Genomic DNA, 19,489 nt, shown 5'->3' with positions numbered 1-19,489 from the left:
CTCTCTACATGCTGTTGAGATAGCCATGAAAAATTCCTTTTTTCGAATATCTTTTCTTCAATCCAATAGAAGAATAACCTAGAATGCGCTAAAAAGAGACTTCCTTGCAAAATAGAAGTTATGGTCCATTGGTGTTCAATAAAAAAGGACCTAAGCCTCCATCTACAAATGTCAGAGACTGTTAATCCACCCAAAATATACATTTTTGGGTAAATATTGTTCTATGAAATATTTTTGAGTCATAATATTCATTATTATCTATACGATTTTTAACCCATACAGTATGAAAGTCACTTGATAACAAAAGAAATTCATAAATTTCCCGTCGAAAAGATTTCCCACTGAATCAACATTAAGATAGCGCACATAGGCTCTCACGAAAGAACGTAACTACATTTCTTTTTTGCTAGATTTCCTCTTGCAAATTGTATTTTTACCAGTAGAATCTTGGGCACTTTTAACTGAAAATGTCACTGTTTTATCTTCTGAGCCCATGCAAAAATCAAAAAAATGTCGAACAACAATTTATTAGGTATGTTTTTTTAAAAAATTGAATCGTTTGAGTCAGTCATGCAGATACGTTCGTTCGTTCGAGAAAAGATGCTCTCTAATCTATATGAGGGACTCCCTGTTCGATATAAGCATTTTTCTTCATGATACAAGCATATTTGCCGCAAATTCAAGAATATTTTCGTTTAAATCAAGTAACTGTTTTCCATTATTGTGGCTTATCTGAAAGTAGGAGATTTGTTCGGCATGACTACAAGAGGTCTACAAAACCGGGAAAAAAAACCAGATCTTCGAGTATCTATACTTTCTATTTTAGGCACTTTTACAAACGAACAGACAATGTGTATAATTAGGTCAAAACAACCTTATCAAGATTTTTATATCAACAAGTAAAAAACATTTAAAATTCATGTCTTCGGCGGTCAATGGGTTGTAAAAGTTTGCACAATCAAAAGGAGTAGGTAGATCAAAAGGCTCACACTTCAAAACGTGAAGGCGGACAGTTATTGCACTTTAGTTTGAAATTACTCCTAAGAATTTGGCACAACAGGTAATTGCATTTCAAAGTTTCATAGATTCACTTGAAAACTTGTTTCTTTATTCCTTAACGGATGCATGTTTCCAAGTGAAAATTTTAGAGAACTATTTTAAGTTACCTTCAGGATTCACAGTAAATAATTATATTAATAAAGTATTAGAAACATTCCTGAGTGCCCAAACGAATTTATTGTCAGGTGAAATTTTGTAATGTTGGAATACAATTACACATCTCTGGCTTCTGTTTCTAGGACCCCTTCCAAAGGCTTGGTTTTCTATTTTCTTGGAATGAGTTTTGTTACCACTCCATTCCGCAAATATTAGAACATAATTCTTAAATTTTTGTATACATTTTTGATCAAATAACTTTTCAACTTTACGAATTCCATTTGTCAGTACATAAAAATCTGTACATAAACTAGAAATTGGAATGTTTGGCAAATACTTAATCCTTAGTTGTCCATAATCAAAGCCTACCCAAGTCAAATTGGATACTAAAATTCGTGCAATTTCTAGTAGAATCCTCTCTGTGATAGCTGTTACTACACGAATTAACTACATTCATGTATCAGGAAAGGGGTAAAAGTTTAGTGGATCTAAACTCTGGATACATGATGCCCATAAAATTTGCATTCCGATAGTTCCATGTTTCCAGTATGTACTTTGCACAACCTAAAAGAAGGAAAACTGAAAATTGCATGTCCACTGCATGGAGGCTTTTGAAAGCTTTCAAAAATTTATAACGCCAAAGTTTGATGAGAAAATTAACGTCCGAAAATTTCTGCGAATCTCTTGATATTTCTTCGAAAGAAAGTTCGTTATGATTTGAAAGTTTCTCTGACATATGGAAGCCCTTTCAATTTGGCTTTTAATTTCGCGTTCGAAAGAAAAGAGTCGGAAACATTTCTTATTGATTTAATTCTACCAGTAGAGAGGAGTGGCAAAAACCCCAATTATCTGTCCAGATTTTGAACATTTTCATAATGAATTTCGTGGAGTTCTCTCAATTATGGACAGAATTCGTTTCAAATCCGGGAAAAATACATTGATTTCTCTGATATTCACTAAGTGACATGGCATCGACATACAAATAGTTTGACAAGGAGGTATCAAGTTGAATTCTGGAAAAAAATTAGTCATTGGAGTCACTTTTAAAGTAATTAAGCATAAATCTTTCCCTATTAATTATTTAGCAAGAAAATTTATTTTAAACATGAAGATCGTTGATAAACTTTATCTTTAACATTGAGTCGTACGGAGGAATAAAATACCAAACATATTTTTCACGGTTCAAGCTTGATGCAATTAGGTGCGTCTAGTGGGTATGTAAAGCAATCAATAATCGATAATTTTAATGGATTTAAATGGAGTAATCACAATATTTCCAACTTACAAAATCGCAACTGAGTGCATCTCTGTTAACTCCTGTCCGAATGATTATCATGAACCAGTTTGAGAAAAAATGGAGCCCTACGGAAAATTTAAGGAAGATGAAAGTAAAATTCGCAATTTCCTCCACGGAACAACGTAAGTAAATTTCAATGTTGCCAAATTTCTCCTCGTAAATTGTACTTTTACTCGGAGTGTCTTGGGTATTTCTAACTGAAAAGTGTACTGAGTTTTCCCTCTAATCTCTTATAAAAAAATCAGCCAAATTTTGACAAAAATTGTACAAGTACGTTCTTGCAGAAAATTGGATTATGGAATGGAGTTAAGTTCCTTCGCAGTAGTAGATCGAGTCTATTAGAGAGGTCAGACATGGATTTTTGACTAAAACTGCAAATTTTGGTGTTTATTTCGTCACATTTTACATTTCAAGGGGTGCGTAAAGAAGAAAATTTCACGAGGAAACTAATGGAACCACGAAGTTTCGTACAAACGGAGTTATAAGCGTTTAAAGTTTCCAAATTTTGCTGACCTCTCCCATTGACTCGATCCATTGTGCTACGTCCAGGAAACGACGATATTATTTAATCGGCGGGCGGGGGTCACTGAATAATAGCTTTGCAGGTATTTTTACCCTTTTTTTTCTTCTTTCTTTTTTGCATAAGGATTTCCAAGTACGAACGCAGCAAACTCTTAACTCGTCTGAAATCAGGAGCGGCACTCGAGGAGCCGAGAATCCCGAACGCATAATATTCCGCGGCAGGTAACCCCCGACGAGATTGCTGCGAGGCCAGCCCAAGTTCCGTTGACAGCTCCTGAGACAACAACGAGACCACGGGGGTTTCGCTCCACCCCGCCGGCAAAAACCACGCATCTCCACCACCAACCCCCTGCACATACGTCGTTTTACCACAGCACGTCAGTGTTGAATATTGATCTCGTTCCCTATCCACCCCCACCCCCCTCGCCACCCGCCCAATCTCGCGGCTTTCTCCCCCTGCGTGCCCCCTCCCCCGGTTCCCCCTCCTTGTTATCGTGCCGAGCAAATGACGGCGGCGCTGTTGGCGAGTGTGGAAAATTCAGTGGGTAAATCCGGGAAATTCGGTGGATATTTCGAGCGGGACGGCAACGCTGCGAGGGTCCGCGACTCGCAACAATCGTTCACCGGGAAAATGCTCATCTTGGCTCTCAATAAAGTGCAAGTTGGTCGAGGGACAACAGAGTTGTCTTGGCGATTGAGAGACTATGAAGATAAGCCGTGTTTATTGCCCGAGGAGCTGTTGTTTGAAGTATGTGAGGACCATTCTTCACGAAGGACTTGCTCTCCAGTCAGCATTGTTCTTGCTTTCTCGTTGCATGCTCTCGCATGATATTCGGGATCAGGAGCGTCCAAGCGTCCGGCTTTGAGAGGATTTCAGGACACAATCAGCTGGAATTTCCCATCCAAAAATGAAAATAGAAAAATTAGAGGGTCTGAAGTAGAAGAAAATGTCGTATGTTTCCTCTTCAAAATCCTACATTGAACGGAATTCACACAACTGGTAGTTTTGAAATCAACTCCTGAACGAGATATTAACAAACTTTAAAACAAAAATCAAATGGAAGTTGGATTATACAGATGACGTCATTTGTATATTTGCCATTTGAGCAATGTTAATAGAAAACACTTGAATCTTGCTCATGAATTGATTTTCAGACATTCCGTTGTGTGATTCGTTTTTCTTGTGGAATTTTGAGGAGAAAACTTGTATTGTTATGTTTTAATTGATACCTTGTCTAGAGGTGTTTTCGTGAATATTGATTTTACTTTGTTGGAATTTCCCGACTTCATGACGGAAAAGTTGTGAAGTAAAGGGCCCTAACTCCTGATGGCCGCCGCACGGATATAGAGGGTCGGGGTCACAACGTTGCTATTCTGACCTAAGGGCGTATCTCTATTTTCACATGAGCCCCAGGAAACATGGATTTATATGTGGAACAGAGAACACGTGGAAATTTATATACGTCCTTACGTCACAGGAGCGACGATAATCGGTCATCAGACAAGGTCTGAACTAAGAGAAAAGTCCCCATGTTCTCTCTTCAAAATCTTAAGTAGAAAACAATTCACATATGGGAAGTTTGGAAACCAAATGTTACCGGAGGTATTAACAAGTATGTCCAGTTTTACGACACTGGAACCTATTTTTTACACTAACGTAAAAAATACCGCTGAGATATGAAATATCAATAGACGACAACAAAACACAGCGTTTGAACTCACAAGGCGCTTTGATACCACTATTCGTGCTTTATGGATGTGCTTGAAGTATCATCAAAATTGAAGGCGAAATGAGGCTCTCGGTGTAGACTAGAACTTTGTGCTATGGCCTTACAGACGACCTCTTCTCATCAAAACGGAATAACGATCCCCAACATTTGAGCTAACTTTAGCTTACTTTTTCTCAATTTCACGGTACTATCGAACCGAGAAACTTGCGTTAAAAATACCGTTGCCGTTGTCATGTCTTGATACTTCAAATTTCAATTTTTAAAACGTGAAAAATCAATAGGTGACAGCAAGAGAAGGCTCTCGACCATCGATACCACTATATACGTGCTTTATGGATTTGATGGAAGTATCATCAAAATTGAAGGCGAAACGAGGCACCCAGTCTTGACTCCGACATAGTGCCGCGCTAACGGATGACCTCTTTCTATCAAAACGAAACAACTATCCCCGATATTCGAGCATATAGACAGAAAAACTGAAAAACCATGCAACTAACTCTGCGACGTTGCAGTTTACCTGTCGTATTTTGATATCCGAAAAATGAGTAACTGATGTAGACATTTAGTCCAGACATTTGGTGTTCTTACGCGATTTTGAGAGCGGAACTTTTCTTGCACCGAATTCCTCATCTGCAGAGGGTCCTAAACGAAAATTCAAATTTTCTTCTCCAAGTTGTGACCGCCTTCTCCCCTCCAATCGAAAAAAGGCAGAAAATTGACAATATTTTCACGGTTCTTTTCAGATTTTCAGAACTTAACAATCATTTTTGGAAATTGAACAAAAAATATGTAAGAAACCTCAAAAATATGCATTTTCAGTCAAAACCTTAAAAATAAAAGCAACCAGTAGAGACTGAATTTTCTCATGTAATTTTTCCCATTTAAAATGTTTCTCAATTGACCTTGGTGCATGATGAATAATCAATATTCCATATCGAGTTTTGGAAAATTATCGGAATTCAACTACCCTAGGCTCCCCATACATCAGTAATGAGTCTTGAATGATCGATTAACAATATTTTCCCATTTGAATCCATGTTAAAGAGCCGATGATTAAGGGATTTATTGTGAACATCCTGTTTATCGATCCTTTACCATAGGTTAAAATGAGAGATCAATCGATATATTGCAGAGCACGCCACGCCACCACCATAGATCCATGCGCATCATTTTCCTCGACCGGTTTGATACTCAAGAATACAAAACAAAACCTTCAATGAAGTAAGAAACCCTGGAAGTACTAAAACGCAAAACCTGGTCACTGACACCACTCACGGCCCAATCTGGTGGCAGGGGACGGGAGCCGAGTGAATTTTTGTTTCCAGATTCGTCGGTTGCCCTCACTGCCGCTCTAAGGAAAAACGCCGTACAAACACTCAAGAGTTGTCAAATTTCACCAGATAAAACATGTATTTTTAAGGAAAGTTTTCTATCTTTTCCCTTGAAATTTTCAGATATTTTAGATTCAATTATAAGCAAAATTGTCTGTAAAATTTGAAGGAAAATTTCCACAATTTGAACAGGAAATTCTTATTTTATTGAAGGAGGTATGGCAACGTTTGGAGGCTCATACGGCGTTCTTCCTTAGCACGGCTGCGCACTGCTCCCGCGTTGGCGGGGCGCGCGTCTGTTCATCACGTAATTTATCGCGCGCAATCCAAAACACTGCTGCATCACTGCTCGACATTCATAACGTTAAGCCGAAATACGACATGTCATAAGTCGTCGAGTCGCCCTAATGCACGTCCTCATATTTTAAGCGAATTTTTCCCGTTAACAAACTGACGTGGATCTAAAATTATTGCGCGCCCTGCTGCAGCTAAGTCGGATTGATGTTTTGGGTTGATCAACCTGTTGGTTCGCAAGATTGCCCGCCTTGCCTCTTGAAAATGACTTGTCAACAAGCACACTACACACTATTAGTAATTGATTTCAAAATTTCCGTCTTAGTTTTCTTTTTCTTTTTCTTATCTCTCCTCGAAAGATGAATGAACGCTCATTACGGGGACTTTTCAGAGAATAAGATTGATATCTTCATAACGTTTCATTAAGTAAAACCATAACTTATGACGTATTTAATCAATAAGGAAAATGGAGTCTGAAATATTCAATGCAAGCTACATGGAAAAAAAGGTAGGGGTTGTTGGATGATATGAGCATTTCCAATTAATTATAGTAGAGTACCCCAATAAATATTCCTTACTCAAATATCGCCGCACTACCCTAAATAATTGAAAATATCCATATTATCCAACAAATAAGGGTAGGACCACAATTTTACCTGCTGACGGGGCGTATTTTAGGGATAATTAGTAGGTGCCTACCTGCGGAGGACGGTGGTTTACCACCGAAAGTGAGGAAAAATAGTGAGATCTCTGAAAGCTTGATCTCGTTTTCGAGCGCCTTCTGTTTTTCGTGATACCCTACGCTTTGTGTCGCAGTTAATTTAGTTGCCTACCTGTCCCCGAACCCAACTAAGGTCACAAAGGCGTCTCTTCCAATAGAAGAAAAAATAAGAGTCAGTACTCTGATTTTGTCCCTTTATTTCTAAGTGTAAAAAGTTCCTATTCTAATTTCTATGACACGGGCTGGATAATTTAAAAAAAGAAACAAATCATATTCATCCTAAGTAGCTGGCAAATTGCTGGTGATTTCTCATTGTCTACAAAACATGCGATTAAAGCCAGGAGTCAAAAACGAATTAATTTTAAAAGAATAATTCAAACCCACATTTGCTTATACTTTAAGTAGGACGAAGAATGGGTAAAAAAGTAGCCATGTCCACAATGGGACATCTAGAGTATTGTTTGCAAAAACCATGGTTGTCCGAAGAAAAATTTCTCGAGTCTGAAATAGTCTCCCTTGTGAGTATGTCCCGCTACAGCATTTTGCATGATTTTAGCAGAAACTCAGATTTGCAAAATGTGTTCTCAATGTGCAAAATACGGCATTCAAGTTGACAGCGAATGATAAAATAAATTGATTTTACTTCGTGTTTCATTTTAAGGTTTTTTGCATAGCAGGTATGGACACAAACTTATTTTCCATATGCAATCATGAGTATATGAAAATCCTCTTTGATGGTCGATCCAAAATATTTAACTCCCATGATGGTAGGCTAATAAATAAACTACAACCTCCGCAATTTATATTTTTGTCGAAGATAAGTTGTTTTCCTGGTGTGATTTAAGTTTGCGAGTGAATTTTTTGCTTCCCAAAAAATAAAAATGACTTAAAAGGTAATTCATCAAATGCAGTCTATTTTTCCGTTGTTATATTACCTAAATGTTCGTTTGAAGAGTCTCTCGAGGTTCATCCTCTGCATTTTAACCCTGGCATGGCGTTACAAATTCGTAACAATGTTTTTTGGGGTTTTTAAAAATTGAATCTTTCCTATGTGGTTTTCATTAGTGTGTTCTTTTTTTAAATAACTGATTCCCCAAAATTTAGAACTTTAAAAAAAATTGGTTTTAATTCATACCATAGAGGGTTAAGAGCTTTTTAAATATTTCAGTATCTCAAAACGTTCAGGATCTAAACCCTATTCCAAACGAACATTCTCTAAAACTATGTTCGAATTGAAAAAAAAAAAAAAACCAGATCAACGTGTGGCCAGACTCTTTTGTAAGAATACATGAATGAACTGCAGGTATCTCGAGTCACTGCCATGATGACGCATCCTTGAACGATGCATGTGATCCATTTGCCCTCAATATTCGCTGCCCAGAAAATTCGAAGAGAAAATTTTGAAAGAAATAGCTTTTTAATTCATGCCACAGAGGGTCAAGAGCGTTTCTTAACATTTTAGTATTTCAAAATGTTCAGGGTCCAGAGCGAACGATCTCTAAAAATATTTTGGAATTGAAAAAGAAAACCAGATCAACCTGTGTCTCGATCCTTTCGTATGAATACATGAATGAGTAACTGCAGTTATCTCGAGCCACCGCCATGATGACGCATCTTCGAAGGATGCAGGTGAAACATCCGCTGCCCAGAAAATTTGAAGAGAAAACTTCACGCGGCTCGGATGCTCGAATTTTCCGAGTAAATCCTCATCCTTCGCGGTGAAGTTTTATCTCCGCCAGCATAAAGGAACATGAGCCCAGACCAAAGAGTTAAGCCCTGGATAGATGAAACAGCACCATTCCGGGCCCGGCCAAGAAAGGAGGATTAAAGCGACTCCGCGGCATAACTTACGAAAATCCATTATAAAAGGGAGGGAAAAAATATATTAATATTATATAAAGGAGGAGAAAAAAGCCCGTCGTCCAACAATATATCGAAATAACTCATAGCACGGGGCAAGATTTAAAAGGAATTTCTTGTCTAAATTCTTGTCTAACGCCTTGACAATCGCCGCGGGGACGGATTACGAGAGGAGGAGGGGGGGAGGTTGGGAGATCGGATCGGAAAGAGAGGAGAGAAGGAGTCGCTGCGCGATGCTCCTGAGAGGAAGAATAAGAAACAGGGAGAGGAGAACGGGGAGAAAAGGTAAGAAGGAGGAGGGAAGAGGAGTAACCTGTCTCTACAGATTTCCTCCGAGCTTCCCTCCTAATGGCAGCAAGTCTGGATTAGTTCTTTTTCCCTCAGCGCAAGAGAGCTTCTCTCTCGGTCGCAGGGGCCCCCGGATCGGCTCTCTCTCTCCCTCCTCTAATGACATTCAGTAAGAACAGTTCCTCCGTATAATCAAGGCAATGGGCGGGAAAATTTATGGGTCGGATGGCGACGTGGTGGGGGAGCAGCCATGCTGGTTTCCATGGCGACGCGGCAATACACAACGTGAGTCAACTGCAATTTTTACGTTTTTTCCTTTTTTTAACTTATAATATATTTTTTTTTCCTTTCCAGAACAAGTCCACGTTGTTGTTGATTTTGTTGTTTTCGTATGGAGTAGAGAAAGGGAAAAAATCTTTACCCGACCCAACTTAACCTATACACAGTGTTTGCCGTGGATGTTGAAAACCGAGTGTTTCGTGTGGGTTTAGTTCGGTTTCGCCGCGAATTTTGCGTGTTTTCTAGGCTGAATCTTGTGTTAAAGGTAAGAGAGTGTTTTCATACATAGTTTAAGATGTATTTGCCATCGGTAACATTGGTTAAATCAATAATTTCCGGTATTGGAAGTATCCTAAAACTCATTATCTTTAAGGGATTAGGCACGGTGTTTTGATAACGGTCGGTTTGTTTTGATTAACCTCTCTGTTTTCAACACTTGCGCCGTTAGTGCATTTATCCTTATCAAATCTTGTCGCTATCCGTCAGGGCATATGTTTGAGGGTGCATGAATCAAATCAGCAACTGATTTATCATTTGTCATCACAAATCTAGCCGAATCAAGTTGTGCCTAGCTGGATTTTTGAGTTTTTGATCAAGTTCCAACTAATTGTATAATTATATCCCTGTGATATCATGTTGTGGTTTATTAATATCCAATTTCCTGGCAACTGGTGTTAGCGTGGCAGTGTAATCAAACCATTTAACATCAGCCTATGCACTGTAACATTGCAATGTTTTGGCTCAAATTTTGAAAAACGCAAGCTTGCGGTAAGGAATCATATGATACAGGACCCTCATTGCAATGTTAGACGTATTTTAAAGCTCATGATAGGTTTTAGTCACGATAATTAGGTTTTTACCGTGTCGTGTTTTTAAATTTTTGACTCGGATCTTTGTCCTCCAACTGCGTTTTAATCATCAACTCTATGTTCGGATAGCTTTACATTTGCACCTAGATCCCATCGATTGAAAGTTCTTCGATTCAACACGATTATGCAAACTATATAGTTCAGATATTTTTGAAGAAAATGGCTCAGATTTGACGTGATTATACAAATATATATTAAGGAAACAGTGTTGCCAAACCTATAATTAAATATGTTTTTTTGTTTATCATATACGATGCTTCAGTCGGTTTTGTTCAGAGGCGTGGTCTCTATTTCAATCACTAAAACGCCTCTAAACCGATTTAAGAACAATTCTTCCGGAACACAAGTGTTCGTAAAAATATCCATCCTCACATCATTCTGTATTCTCCTCAATTTTTCACCTGAACATTATTTATGTAGGCATTCCATGTTTAAACATTTTGAGGTCTCAAAGTTGCAATGAGCCTTGAACTATCTTGAATAAGGCACTTGAAGAATGATGAATGCGTTTTTGAGACGTGGTAAGTTTTCAACAAAACCAGAGGATACAAATGGAGAAACTACAAATACTAAATTCAACAGTTTTTGGCCTATAATCGCAAATTTTTCAGTCAAATCGCCTTTAGGAACTTATTGTCTGTTTGATCAGGCGGAATTCTTCCCACTTTCTAGGCTTAATGCCTTTAGTGGATACCATGGTGGTCAATATTTTACGGATTTTGCTGGGCAACCATGAACGATTTATAGCTGACATCTTAATTTGTCAGGATCGCAGTAAAAATCAGTATTGAATCAGTTTTGTACCTCATTAAGTGATGTTGGGGTCTAGATGAAGAAAAATCCTGCAATGACTTGAACTGAGATTGCTTTAAAAAGCGTACTTTCGGTTGATTTTTCTTTTCATTTCAGCCGAGGGTTTCCTCTTTTAGGTAAATTAAAAACATGCTGCTCTCATCACACATCTTGAAACTTATGATTCAGTTAGTCTGAGCCAATTAAATTTTACCTCTCGTCAGTGCCTCTCTCATAAAAGTGATAGTAATGCACACAGGCAGATTTTGGTAGCGGCGGTACACATTTTCAAACCTAACTCAGATTTTAGTTTTTGGAAATGCTCCTGCTCCGCCGGATTCCCGTGATATTATTCTGAGCGGTGATTAAAAAATTTTGAAGCTCAAAAATTCCGAAAGACCCGAAAGTCCTATATAATTTTAAAGCGGTGTTTTGAATTGAACTATAATTTGAAGCGTCCAATTTTTAATACCTCATATGTAATAGCGCTATATTGCTAAAAAAAATAAAGCCGTTTGAAGTTATCAATGCCTCAGCGTTTCTGCTATTAAATGTGAAACGAAAATCAACGTGAACATCATGAACGTAGTAAATTCAACGTGTGTAATTGTAAAGGTGAATGTGAAGTAATTTCAGCTTGGCTCCAAAAAATATCATTCAAAATCAAGCCTACAAAGTGTTGACATGGTTTGAAATCATTAATCACTGTGGAAATCTTCACTTTTTTGTGTCCTACTTCACAAGCACCAGACATTTGCTTACGCTTATTTGCATTTTATCTTACACGTTTGGATAATTTTCTCGCGCTGAAAAGTATTCAAGATGCAATGAATGACCGGCTAATAGTATTCTTGTAAGGATCAGACTTTCATTCGGCTGAGAATAGATTCCTCCAGTTGCATACAAAATGCATTTGTTTGGAACAACATTACAACCACAGTGGTATGTAACGTACACCCAAAATGTAATGTAGCAACGATTATTGTTGTGTTGGGACTCAATATTTCATTCAAGGCTGCAAATATGACACACTATTCAGAATTTTCCGAGGCTTGTTCTACAATCACGCGGAAAATGGTTGGTTCAGTAGTACTCTTTCGTGAAAATAATATGAAGTGTTGAGTTTTTTCACACATTGCACTACAAAAATGACCTGGCATTGGCTGATGATGCAACCTGTTTATTTTCATCGCAAAATTGCAAAATTTCTGATTATGCTCTACATTTGAAACAAAAACTGTCGAAAATATCTCCTTGAAATCTGCTTTAAATATGTTTGAAGGATAGAAAAAAGTTCAAGGAAAAATTCTGGATAATCAATTGGTTATTTTGGATGAAGTAACTGGAATCAGCTTAAAACTACATCAGACGTTGCCTAATTTACTTCAAACAATTATACTTTTTTAAACAGAAAATGAAGCAACATTGAGTCACGAAATTTTTTCAGTGCAGTCTGTACACACTGAGAGGAAAAATGGCCCATACGTTTGGGTATTATGAGAAGTGGAACACGAAGTATAACCATAATCTCTAGTTGAAACTGGGATTTCTCGTTTTTTCATTGTTTTTTGTGCTGAAGTGCACGCAAACTTCACCGAGATCAGCATAAAATTTAGGTTGGTTTGTATTTCACTTCCTATACTAATCGAAAGTAACACAAGACCAGTAATATTTCTCTCAGTGCAACTTCAATTCACTGAAAGAATAAAGGGTTGAAAAGTTTAGCTCAATGATAAATAATTAAACCATGAGAGCAGGTGAAGTTATGTGAGATGCTTTGACAGGCTGCAAATATTTTGAGATTTGCATCAAAGGAGTAGGTATGACATCTATTGCTACTATTATCGTTGTATTCTAAAGAGTCAAACAGATTTGTATAACTACCAAAAAGTCTCCCTGTTTTAGTTGACCTTTGAAAAGTTGGGAAAACTGGGAAGAATAAGAATTCATCCTTGTCAGTGGCACGTTAATTGCGACATTTACTCGGTTTAAAATTTTCTGCACATCATTGTTACCATTTGAAGTGCATTCGTATCTATAATGAAGTGGTCGCATGAACAATACTGTTTTCAAAAATCGGAGAGGGAAATTAAAACATTGGCTTTTGCAGAAGTACGTCCATTTACGTATGAAATCTAAATTATAACTTCATATTGAAGTGCTGCACGCGCTGATCATTGATTCATTCATTTGTTTGATTGACACCGATTCGATCGACAAATTATTAACCCGTACATCGTTCAACAAACCCGTGAATTAATCGACAAACTTGTGAATCGATCAAATATCGATCGATTTGTGTTGATCGAATCGACACAGCGGGGCGATTATTGAAATGATATCGACTGTATGTCGCCGCTTTGTCGTGTCGCGCCATCGACTAAGAGCCACCTAGTCGATGGCGCGGTACGACAAAGCGGCGACATACAGTCGATATCATTTCAATAATCGCCCCGCAGGTTTTTTAATCATTTGTCGACAAATGATTAACCCGTGCATCGTTTGACAAACCCGGGAATGAATCGACAAGCTCGTAAACCGATCAAATTCTGTCGATCGATTCGTTTTTATCGAATCGACACCGGTTTTTTAATAATTTGTCGATCAGTTTTCGTCGATCGATTCATATCAATCAAATCCATTCCCTCCCTGTCTATCGCTTTCAATAATCAGCCCGCCGGACAGACCGTAGTTCCACGTTACCGCACCGTTAAAAAAATACAAGCGATCTCCTCAAGTGGGAACTCTCCACGCAGAAACACACGAGAAACTCTTTTTTACGTCCAGTTGAATGGATGGATCGAAAATCAGGATTTAGAGAAATCGAGTTGCCTATCAAAAGGCGACTGGATGATCCCTCAGTTGCATTGTTCTTTTAACCCGTTTAATTCCTGAATGCACGCACGCATTCATAGTTGCGCAGTTTGGTTTCCTATTCTTTCTTTTCATGTGCGCAACTCTCTCTTTCCATTGTATTTTCTGTGGGTTCGTCCCGTTTGTTTTGGCTACCACTTTAATTCAACCCTTTTCTCGCTCAGTTTTCAATTAAGACGTTGCCAAATAACGCGGAAAAAAGTTTTAGGAGTCATCCTTTAAAATTGTGGTACTACCTCAATTTTTTGGATGATGTGGATTGTGGACATTTCCAATTAATTGTGCTAGTACCATAATATTTGGGTTTGTGACCTAATTTGTAGGGGCACTAGCACAATTAATTTAGGTACTACCACAATAATTGAAAGTGTCTTTATCTTCCAACAACCCCGTTTTTTCCATGAATGCTAACCTTTTTCAAGCAGCGGTTTGACCAAATTATTCACAGCCATTCTTTTCAATTCAATTCAGTGAGGAAATGGGAACACTTCCCCAGAAAAAAGTGACTTGATCTAAGCAGAAAAAAGGTATAAATGTGGACCAAATACTTCGAGTAATAGGATTATAGAATAAAGGGAATATAAGGGTTCACTTTGTTCTGTAGGGAAATTTTTCTGAGGTCCCCCGCTCACAGTCTCGCACTGAAACACATTTGAGTTCATATTGTAAGTCCGATTCAAATTTCTGGGTTTTTTTGGCTTTTATTTCCTCGTAGAACAGCACGGCGGATTATTTTCCTTAAAAAAATATGCAAGGAGGCCGTGCCCCGTGACCGCTTTGTGGTCCCAGAGATTTTCCAGCGAAGTCTGGAAGCGCAGTCTATAATCTAAAATTTCAAATGGAGATCAATCGAATGTAAGAGGAAGGAGGAGAGAAGAAATATGCTCAGAAGAGGAGGAAAAAATATATTTTGAAAAGCTAAGGTGTACTCAAGTAACATAGTGACAGCATAATGCAGTGATACGATTTTTAACAGTTTTTTCCCGCTTAAATGTATCTCATCTGGAAAGGGCTGTTTTGTGAATTGTCTGAGTAAGACAGGTGAAATCCGTTAATTTGCTCCACTTAAGCGACGTTTGGACCGAAAAAAACAATACGTGTACGTAGTCTTTTCGATGTCAAAATTGTGTTATCAGGTGAGACGTACATTTTAATTTACCCATACCCCCACAAACAATTTTTTATTCTGATAATGTAAAATGAACTGCGAGGGTAGCTAAATCAGTACTTAGTTACCCAGCGAGTAGAGGCTGCTTTATTTATAATCATGATAACAGTTTTAACTTCCCTGCCATTTATTATTAGCATAATGAATAACATAACCAGCCTGAGCTTGTGAAATATTCACTACATAAAAGCGGGCCGGCCGGTTCAGCGGGTCGATTTTTGAAAGTTCAAAGCAGCCCGACAAGACATCGAAATGCGATACATTTCATGGGTAAGCACGGAATAAAGTATCACAATCCCAACTATACTCCTGGCTAATTTTGGCGCCAGATAGAAGAGAAGTTGCACCAGTCAGAGGTACGGTTCAGTCTACCGAAAGTGTGGTTGGATCAACCATATACCTGTGGCTAGTGCAACTACTCTTGTATCTTGTTATTATAGGATTGTGATACTTTTTTTTCCAGCGAGATATTGCCATTTTTTGTCTTGCCAGACAGACATAGTTTCAACAACCGGATCGCAGGCCCCACTTGGCACAATTTGACAACCGAAATGCTACTTTAGCATACTTTTTTTCTTGCAAAAAATTTTCGGAGAGGCCCGTCAGGCGTCTCCGAAAATATTTAAGTAAATTGTACAAATTAGCTTCTTCGACCTCCCTAAATTGGGATTTTGCACGGATCCACCATGGATCGACCATAAAACCCAGTTAAGAAAACTTGGAAACGGTGGTCGGAGCTGGAACTGGTGGGCGCTGTAAAACAATACAGGGTGTGCGTTAGAGCCGAACTTTGAACCGACTTACTCTGTACCGCTTGCCCACGAGCGAGCGCGCCCACCTCGGCTGGCAAACCCCCTCGCTCCCAACTCCAAAATCGGCGCTGCAAGTCATAAAACCCGCAGATTCAGCATTAATGAGCGCAGTCTCCCTGCCCGTTCGCGGCGACAACGAACGGGCCCGGACTACATTGTCGACGCCAGAGCCCGACGGTGTGTGTGGTACACGGCTGTCAAAACTCACCACTGAAATTTCGTTGTTGTTTGTGTGGTGGAATTTTCGGTTCGAGAGGCCGGATTGGCAACACCGGTGTTGTATTGGCTCGACTTCGACTTTCCTTTCTCGGATCCGAGCTGGCCGTCATGGCTACCCTGGCGCTTCGCTGGTCCCTCTGGTGCCGGATGGAGCCGCTGAAATTGAGGCAAACCTGGGTCTCCTCCAGTGTTCGAAACTCACCTTAGAGTTTTAGGAGCCAAGTGGCGCATCAAGCCCGACTTTTAGGCGCCATTGAAGATTTTTTAGGGGCCAAATTGACTTTTTGCCTATATATTACGGCGCATTTAGTGAAAAGTTAGATGTAAGACGTTTTCGTAACAGAACTAGTAAGTAGCTGTAACTTGGGGGAAGACAAAAGCACTAAGAATGAAATCGTGAAGAATAGAAAAAGCTTTCACTTGTAGCTGAAAATTTCGGATAATCACCTGATTTGAAAATTCAGATGTTTAGGGGGCAATTTTTAGGGGCCTCGTTGGCGCAGAGCCTTCATTTTTTAGGCGCCATGGCCGATTTTTTAGGCGCATTTGGCGCGTTGGCGCCTGTGAGTTTCGAACACTGGTCTCCTCCATCAAAATGGACGTTTAAATTCGTAGCTCCTCTGACGTAAGAACTTATCTCGATTTCCGCATGAGCCCCAGAAAACATGGATTTATTTGTTAAACAGGGTTCACGTCGAAACTGAGGTACGCTCTTACCTCAGGTGACAAATTGGGACGCCGTAGAGAAATTTGCGCGACGTCATGGGCCTATTCTCGATCGATCGCTTTATTTTAAGCTTCTATTTTTATCGTGGAGACTTAGTGGAGCATCAAGGAAACATTTCTCTAGAGCATCGACAGGAACGACTCTGAAAATATGTTCTTCCGGCTGGAATCCATTGTATACACGACTAGAATTTATTGATACGTAAATTTCGATCGTCTCACGAGGGGCTGCTGTCCCTAAATTACGGTAACGCTCTAAGGCGTTACAAGGAGGGGAGTGGTCAAAAATGCCGCAAAAGTGCGTTACGTAATTTAGGAATGGCTAGCAAAAATTAGATGAGGATTTTATTTGAAATAAGTTGTTGCACTCAAAAGGAGTTGAAGTATTTTTGGTCCTCGCCGTGACTTAACTAAAGATATTTTCTTAAGCAGCGCACGGGATCAAATAATTAGATTTTTAAGAACTTCATTTTGCATTTAAGAATCGCAATTTTTGGCTCATCCGTAAAAACACTCATGTGCATAGGAAAACTTATGGTACATACGTTCTTTTCTAAATTGAGGCAGAAATTATAGCTCCTAATAGCAAAATAAAGTTTAATTAAGCTTGGAACTCCATACAACAGAGGACGCCCGTGCATGTGACAAGATGCAAGCGGATTACTTTTCGCGAGGTGACTTAAACAAGAATAATGCAGAATGACTTCCTCTTCTTGCCATTTTTCAAAGTTCCTTTACAGAGTTAGGTTCTTTTAATACAAAACAAACCTAAAATTTCAAATTTCACACTGGAAAAAAAACACATTGGATCTAGAGTCCAGACTCTTAAAAAAATCGACAAGAAAAATTACTCTTGATTCAATCAGAATCTAGCTTTAATAAAAAACCAAGCCTCTTAATTTAGGTGGATTTCGTTTTGATTTAAGCTTAAACCTGATTGAATCAAGAGTATCTTTTATTGTCAATGTTTTCAAGAGTCTGGACTCTAGATCCAATGTGCTTTTTTCTCCAGTGCAGAATGACTTCCTCCTCCTGCCATTTTTCAAAGTTCCTTTACAGAGTTAGGTTCTTAAATATCTAAAACGAAACAAATCCTGAAATTTCAAATATTCAATCATGAAAAACGTGTATTTAAAAACAGATGCTTTCCAACGAGAGGTGGCACTCCAGCACATGGCGCTTGATCTTTACTTGAGTTATGCTGGCATCTAAACAGTGATTATAGTGAAATATCGTCCCTTCAAACCGCTGAGTAAGCATCTTCGCAGCGCATCCGTCACTGCAGACGTTTTGTAACTTCCTCCTTCTCCCATCAGGTATTTTAAGCTGCAATTCGCATCCTCCTCGCGGGTGATAAAATGTATAGTTAAAAGAGGATGATATGTTTTTTGAAAACGTTTGCATATTTATTTACATATCAAGATCTGTTTGGTAAATACTTAGTCAAGAAACATACTTGTCTTGAAATGATTTATTGATGTCACTGAACGGACTGTTCCAGGATCTTTACTTAGCTACATTGTAAATTAACTACCTCAAGTTTGTTTCTACAGCTATGCAGTGTTTTGCAACGCACTCGACTCCTTGTTGTAGCAATCTGCTCATTTTTATGCTTCATTTTCTTTTTTGAGGACACAAATTAAGAAATCGGATGAAAGTAAGACGAAATCCAGAAAAATATCGCGCGGTAATGACGACCGTTACATCGTCGCTTCTTGCACGAAGAAACTTAACTCCATTCCCAGATTGCAGAATCGACTCAAACAATTCAGTTTTCTTTTCAAGAAGTACTTGCTTCGATTTTTGCGTGAGGTCAAAAGAAAAATCGGGAAGATTTTCATGAAAATACCTAAATTCTACCGATAAATTTTAAAGTTTTTGACCCCCCTCCCCTTTTACCACTTATTTGGTGTAGGTTCCTATCCTTTAACATGTAAAGACAAAACGTAAACTTTAAAATGTAACCCTCTTATCGACCCCGTATTTCACGTATGACCCCTGAAGGCTGATAGGTACAGCATTTTGAGGGGCGGGGGGGGGAGTTCCGTGAAGGGTGTACACGGCAGTGCATTCTTAACGATGAAAAATAAGAAATTTCTAAGCCACAGACTCTGTTATGGAAAAAATAGAACTAATATTAATACTCTGTGAGTAACATAGACATAGATTTTATGTATAGTCAAATACTTTGCGCCCCAGGACGTTCGGCGGAAGGTGATTTTGCCTAACCACACTGGGGAAAACACACATTGGATCTAGAGTCCAGACTCTTGAAAACATTGACAAGAAAAAATACTCTTGATTCAATCGGATTTTTGCTTGAATCAAAAACAAAATCCGCTTAAATTAAGAGGCTTGGTTCTTGATTCAAGCTAGATTCTGATTAAATCAAGAGTTTCTTCTTCTTGTCGATGTTTTTAAGAGTCTAGACTCTAGATCCAATGTGTTTTTTCCCAGTGCCATTTTTTCCAATTTGCACATGATTATAGCCAGAAAGTGTCCTTAGTACATTTTTACCATGCTAAGTGTCAGTTTTCCGTACACCACCCCTG

General features: G+C 38.7%; 1 long non-coding RNA gene across 1 annotated transcript in view; it reads left to right on the top strand.

Annotated features, from left to right (window-relative positions):
* The first annotated feature begins 3,459 nt into the window (after positions 1 to 3,459).
* The window catches only part of LOC140225225 (uncharacterized), a 139,001-nt gene continuing 122,971 nt past the window's right edge, over positions 3,460 to 19,489 (top strand). Inside the window, exon 1 of the long non-coding RNA XR_011900369.1 lies at positions 3,460 to 9,742. This is a non-coding gene — a long non-coding RNA (uncharacterized lncRNA). The remainder of the gene's footprint in view (positions 9,743 to 19,489) is intronic.

The sequence above is a fragment of the Bemisia tabaci genome, chromosome 8, assembly GCF_918797505.1.
Source record: "Bemisia tabaci chromosome 8, PGI_BMITA_v3".
In the NCBI taxonomy this organism is placed as follows: domain Eukaryota; kingdom Metazoa; phylum Arthropoda; class Insecta; order Hemiptera; family Aleyrodidae; genus Bemisia; species Bemisia tabaci.
This window is presented reverse-complemented; position numbering and strand designations above follow the sequence as displayed.